This window comes from Macaca fascicularis, chromosome 2 (assembly GCF_037993035.2).
Source record: "Macaca fascicularis isolate 582-1 chromosome 2, T2T-MFA8v1.1".
Lineage (NCBI taxonomy): Eukaryota > Metazoa > Chordata > Mammalia > Primates > Cercopithecidae > Macaca > Macaca fascicularis.
In genome coordinates, this window is record NC_088376.1 from 107,948,680 (window position 1) to 107,955,798 (window position 7,119).

Here is a 7,119-nt window from a genome sequence, read left to right on the forward strand (position 1 = left end):
AACACCAAGCCGTGTACAGCGGCCAGCCTACAGAAAACCCATGCTGCACAGGTGGGAGACACTGGTGAGCTGAGGAGAAGACCGATGGTCCTGAGAACTAAGGAGGAGATGAACGGAGAGAGAGTGAAAATCTGGTCATTTTGGAAGAGAGAAGAGCTAAGAACATCAAGGGGAAACAAAGCTGGAAATAGGAATTTCGGACACTGATATGGTTTTGGTCGTTCCCTCCAAATCTCACGTTGAAATGTGATCTCCAGTGTTGGGGGTGGGGCCTGGTGGGAGGTGGTTGGATCATGGGGGGTGGTCCCCTCATGAATGGCTTAGCGCTGTCACCTAATTCTCTTGGTGATGAGTGAGTTCTCACTTTATGAATTCACCCAAGAACTTGTTGTTTAAAAGGAGCCTGGCACCTCCTGCTCTCTCTTGCTCCCTCTCTCGCCATGTGGCACGCTGCCTCCCCTTCACCTTCTGCCATGACAGGAAGCTTCCTGATGCCCTCACCAGACGCAGATGCTGGCACCATGCTTTGTGTACAGCTTGCAGAACCATGAGCCAAATAAACCTCTTTTCTTTACAAACTACCCAGCCTCAGGTGTTCCTTTATAGCACTGCAAATGGACTAACAAAGAGACAGAGGAAAGTGGTGACCAGCTTTATCCCAACTGGGAATTCCTTGCCCTTGAAGGGTACCTCAGCTTACGACCGTCTTGCTAGGGGAAAAGAGATCTGGGGAGCCACTGGGAACTGCAGCAGAGAAATAGTGGTAGCGGATAAGGAGCAACATTGGACAGATGAGTGTTGAGAGAGAGGCCAAGAAAGACAGGAGAGGGACATCTATCCCTGGGAATGAGGTCCACAAGTCCACAAGCCTGGAGAGTGGGCTCAGAGGGAGCCACAGCTGAACAGTGCTCCCCTTACCTTCCTTTGTGCATTAGAAGGAAGCGAATCAGGTAAGGACTCCACAGCAGGGGCCAGGTCCCAGCCTCCCAGTGGCCTTCATGATGCTCTTCCCAAGACTCAACCTTGGGTCTCCTGAACAGTCACAAAGTCAGAAACACACAGGTCTTTCAGGAGAGTAGAACAATCCCTAGGGTCACCTTCCAGAAATGCAGGAGACCAAAGTCAACATCTCCACTTCTAACTAGCAGGCGGAAATAAAGAGTACCAGTTAGGAAAACCAATGCTTCCAGGACAGACTAGACCTAATGGAACTGTGAACTCAAAGAGGAGAAAACAGAAAGGTGCTTGGAAGGTTTTTGGTACCTCTGGGCCAACTTAGTGAAGAATGGGCCTAGCTCTAGGCCTTTAAGCCACGCTACCCCGTCACACTGCTCACATTTTTAGCTGTGTACTTTACCTGTGGGAGGACTGTCGGGTCCCAGGTGGGGACATGTATGCTGCGAAAGAAAAAGCTGGTCAAAACTAGGATGTAGGGGTGTCTGACGGCACAAACTATTTTTGCTCTCGTTGGTGAAAATGTCTCACTTAGCAACTCACTTGGCAAAGCCCTTAGTACAGTCTCATGGGTAAACGGAGCTCATTTGCCACTCCCCTTTGTCCTCAGTTGGGGTCCTAGCCCCTTCCTCACTCACAGGCTGATGGTCTTGAACCTGGTAATAAGGGGTTTCTGAGCCCTAATTAGAATCACAGTTTCCCCACTGATGAGTGCCTCGCCTCTCCCCAGGACTCTGCAGAAGGCCCCGGGGGAGGAGGCAAGGCCTCAGCTCACAGCCTCCTATAGCCCGGCTGCCCCACCCTTGGGCTGTGTGTGGGGCTGGGCTGGTGCCTGCAGGGCTGAGCTTGAACTGCCATCCTGAGACTAACCATGGACCCAACCATGCCTTGGGACCCACATCCCCACTGTCCAATGACTGCACCTGGTCCCTGGGGACTCCGTCCCATCCCTTCTCCCCTTCCCCTCCCTTCTCTTCCTCACCCCTATCCCAGGCATCACCCTCTGCGGCCTCCTGCTTCTCCAGGCTCTTCTTTCTGAAGGGTCTTTGTCACTCACTGTTGGAGGATTTTGTACCCACTCTGGCCTAGGTATCTTTTCCCCTGGTTGTCTATAGTTTAAAATCATGGCTTGGAAGTGGAAGGCAGGATGAAGAGAGGTGACAGTTGATTAAAAAATATGCCTCAGGCTGGGCATGGTGGCTCGCGCTTGTAATCCCAGCACTTTGGGAGGCGGAGGTGGACGGATTACGACGTCAGGAGATCGAGACCATCCCGGCCAACATGGTGAAACCCTGTCTCTACTAAAAATACAAAAAATTAGCCCGGTGTGGTGGTGTACTCCTGTAGTCCCAGCTACTTGGGAGGCTGAGTCAGGGGAATCGTTTGAACCAAGGAGGCGGAGATTGCAGTGAACCGAGATTGCAACACTGCACTCGAGCCTGGCGACAGAGTGAGTCGACATCTCAAAAAAAAAAAAAAAAAAAACACAAACAAAAAAACAAAAACAGAAACAAAAAAACAGAAACAAAAGCAAAATATGCTTCAAGACATACCCCATACCCCATACCCCATCCTTCCCTGGGAAATGAGCGGGAGGGAAGGGCCCAGGTGAGTCTTCTCTTGGGGGCCCTACCTGACAGCCCAGGATGAGAGCCTTACCTTATAAACTAGAAACCAGATCTGGGAGAGACTAGGGGCTGAGGTGAGCCAGGATCTTTGGCTAGGGGTTTTTGGGGTATCCCTTGGAGATGTCTGGGAGGCAATGTCCCCTGAGCACCAGCAGGCCTGTAACGGGCCTCTGTGGCAAGAACCCTTGCATGGGAACTTGCTGGAAGGATTTGACCAACTCAAACCCTTGCTCATTGCTTCCTCTCCCGCTTCCTTGCCTCATCACATCCTTACCAACTCAGAGTGGCTGTCCAGAGGGGTTCAAGCGCAGTAGACAGCGTTTGTTGTGCAGAAGCCCATCCCTAGCACAACTGTTATCTTCAAAACCCTCCTCTTGACTCTTGGGGTCCTCAAAGAACTTGGGAGGGAAGACCTGGAAAATGTCACTTTGGATACTTAAAGTGGGACTAAAACAGCACATACCAGCCTGTTCCTCTCCATCCTAAACCATGGCTATGATGAGATGGATCAAGAAAGCCCCAAAGTGCCACCATCCCCAGCGGAACCCGTTTGGTTCTCTTTATTCTCCGATGCCCTGAATATGGGTTTTCTCTCTCTTTCAGGTGAGAATATATTAGGTTGCTGTTGCTAAAGGTCTGCTAGTTCTCTATGCAGAGGTTTGGGCTGAAGATGAATGTTGAGGTGTGCCTGTCTCTTACAGATGCAAAATCTATAACCTGTGAGCTGCTCTGGCCTTCAGCGTTCCTGAAGGGCTGAGTGGAGTGCATGATTTTCATTTTCAGTATCCAAAATGAACGTTATTAAAAAAATCACTGGGAAATCATTATAGTATATTTTAATTAGTTTATAGATTAATGTAGTTTGTTTGCTAACGTAAGTAACTTGTAATATGGTCTGTTGCCTTGGGAGCAGAGCCAGAAACGAAAGCTCACAGTTAGGTAAACTGAATAAAGATTGGCAAAGGACTCGCATCACATTTTTATTATTGCCCTGATAGCCACAGCCCCACATTCATTTCTCTTCTAGTTTTGTAACTGCCCAAGGGGTTCAGCTTGCCCATTGCCTAGACAGAGCTGATTCATCAGGACAGGGGAATTGCAATAGAGAAAGAGTAATTCACCCAGAGCCGGCTGTGGGGGAGACTGGAGTTTTATTATTACTCAAAGAAGTCTCTCCCAGCATTTGCAGAGCAAAGTTTTTAAGGATAACTTGGTGGGTTGGGGGAAGCCAGTGAGCCGGGAGTGCTGATTGGTCAGAGATTAAATCAGAGAGAGTCAGAGCTGTCTTCTTGCGCTGAGTCAGTTTCTGGGTGGGGGCCACAAGATCGGAGGAGCCAGTTTATTGATCTGGGTTGTGCCAGCTAATCCATCAAGTGCAGGGTCTGCAAAATAGCTCAAGCACTGATCTTAGGAGAAGTTTAGGGAGGGTCAGAATCTTGTAACCTCCAGCTGCATGACTCCTAAACCGTAATTTCTAATCTTGTGGCTAATGTTAGTCCCGCAAAGGCCATCTAGTCCCCAGGCAAGAAGGAGGTCTGCTTCGGGAAAGATCTGTTACTGTCTTTGTTTAAACTATAAACTATAAGTTTCTCCCAAAGTTAGTTCAGCTTACGCCCAGGAATGAAGAAGGACAGCTTGGAGTCTAGAAGCAAGATGGAATCAGTTAGATTAGATCTCTTTCACTGTCTCAGTCATAATTTTGCAAAGGCAGTTTCAGTTTAGAGGTGTCTTAATAGCTCAAGAAAGCAACTATTGGAATGGAGACATCAGGCCCTGGCTTGGTGCCGTGTTCATTGAATGAATGAGTGAATGGTACTACCTGAGGTTTCTATCTCCTCTCACTATGTGTCTAACTCTCCCTCCTAGCACTTTACATGGTAACTTCTCCATCGGCACATAGCACAGTGTCTTGCACATAGCAGGTATTCAATCAGAGTGAATTGAAATGGATGTCCAGTGAAGTAAATACCACACATGTTACTGCTACCAACACTAAAATTCTTCACGCAGGCCAAAGCAGATGTGATGCCGTGTTCAGCCATTGCTCAACTCTTGGCAAGGATCTGAAGACAAATAGAAACATCTTGATGTATTCGTGCAAGAAGGCTATGCCGGCAGCAGCTGTAGCAAAACTTCAGATTTTTATCTTAAAAATCAATGTCCCCGACTTGGAGAAAATAAATTAGATTTTTTTTTTAACACCGAAGACAAAGGCTTTGTTATCTCAAAAGGACTTATTATCCATGTTACTTGAGGAAAACATAGTTAAAAATACAACTTCATACTGGATATATTGGAGTGATTTGACACTAGACTTTTTTTTTAAGTATAAGGCATTTTAATCTTCATTATCAGACGGACCTGTGCTGCAGGTGTTTCTGACTCTCATCTGCAGAAATGTCACTGTGTTGCTTTTTAAGAGGAAGTGAGGGAGATTTCTAAGAGACGTGATTCTGAAGGAAAAGGAAGGTATTTCCCAACTATTCTTTCTTCAACCGGGCCTCAGTGACCTCACCTGTATGAGTCATCAGTGAGTGAGTTGGCCGCTAGATGATCTCTAATGTTCCCTCTAATTCTAATTTTTCACAGTTCTTTGTTTTTTGCCAGCTGAAGTGAGGAGCACTTGGTCAGCTAATGTCAAATTGTACATTTATCTCAGTTTTATTTAATTTTAAAGGTGATTTTATATAAGTGTTGAAGAGGAAACATAACTTTTCCCTCAATCCTCACGAATTCTTAGCTGGAACAGACCCTTGTAACAAAAGTCAGATTAACGAGAAAAACCAAAGTTTATTGACATGTGCCTTTCATATATACACGGGCGGTACCCAGGGAATGAGTAATTCTCAGAGTGGTGGCTTTGAATTCCAGCTTATATAGCATCTTCAACAAAGAACAGTAGATTTTTACAGACGTGACAAGACACAGGAAGAGGATTTTGAATCTCTAAGGGCAGCAACTTGTGGAAAGGCAAGTGAGATGAAGGCTGGTGAGTAAAGTTTGTTCATGTAGATTCCTCTGGTGCCATCTTCAGGTCACTGAGGGTCTAACGTTGTCGTCAGTGGGAGACCTTTGTGCTCCCTGGGAGAAGGGGGTGGGGGTGGGATCCCATTTGTCTTTGTAAATTTGTGTAGCTTTTAGGCAAATAGAGGAAGGGCAAAGAGCTTTCCTGCATCTGCTTCGTCTTATCTTCAGCTCAACAATCCTTATGCCAAAGAGGCATATTTTGGGGTGACAAATTCTGGTCTCCCACATAAGGAAAGACTCTGCCTCCACTGGGTCTCCCAAAGTATTTGCACTTATGTCAGCTTCTGCATTTGAAATGAAAATGTTACCTCTGAATGTGGTAAGAGAGTGAAGTCAGGCCTCTATAAGCCAGGAATTGCTCAGAATGAGTCACAAACCATCTTAAAAATGTAGGAAATTAGGAACTAATTTATCAAATAGTTTTTTCTTCTTTAATCAGTTTTATTGAATTATAATTTTCATACAATAAAATGTATCCATTTTAAGTATACAGCTGATCAGATTTTTGTTGTTGTTGTTTTGAGACAGGGTCTCACTCTGTTGCCCAGGCTGGAGTGCAGTGGCATGAACACAGCTCTCTGCAGCCTCAACCTTCCTGGGCTCAGGTGATCCTCCTGTCTCAACCTCCAGAGCAGCTGGGACCAGAGGCATGTGCCACTTCTGTATTTTTTTTGTAGAGATGGGGTTTCACCATATTGCCCAGGCTGGCCTGGAGCTCCTGGGCTCAAGCAATCTGTCTGCCTTGGCTTCCCAAAGTGCTGAGATTACAGGCATGAGCCACTGCGCGTGACCCAGTTGATGAGTTTTGACAAACGTTTACCTTCATCAAGATACAGAACATTTCCATCACCCCAGAGCCATCATCAAGGTACAGAGCATTTCTATCAACCCAGAAAGTTCCCTCATGTCCTTCTGTAGTTCATCCTCATCAGGTTGGCTCTACAGTATAGATTCACCTTCCTTTAGCCGCTCATTTGCTGCCTCTCCTAAAGATACAGAGGTTACCAGGGGTCCCTGTGGTCATGGGCTTCCATGCTAGTGCTGGGGGTGTAAGCAATCCTTTAGCTCCTTCAAGCTCCACTTTAGCTAACTCATCTCTGCTACTGGATAACGAGACTCTGTTTGGACCTTTAGAGGATATCCCACATGGGGACTTCCTACTTCCCTCAAACTCCTTATGCCTTCCCCTGGGTCTTTTTAAGGCCTCCACAGCCTGTGTCTCTAATCCTTCCCTTAGAATAGATCACTCTCCCGCCAGTGAGGAAGTTCCTGCTGTGCCTGGCTGCAGTTCAGCGTTAAGGGAGTCCTCCTCTGTTCCAGTTTTTTTTTCTGCTACAGCGTGGGGTGCCAGCCCTGGAGCTCCAAGTGAGTGACAGTGAGGAATAGAGTTGCTGAGTGCTTCGGATTCCTTTGTTCTCCTTCTCTAGACAGCAGTAGTTTGTTTTAGAAAGAACATCCAGTGCACAAGAATTATTTATGTCCTGGCACAGTGGCTCATGTCTGTATTCCC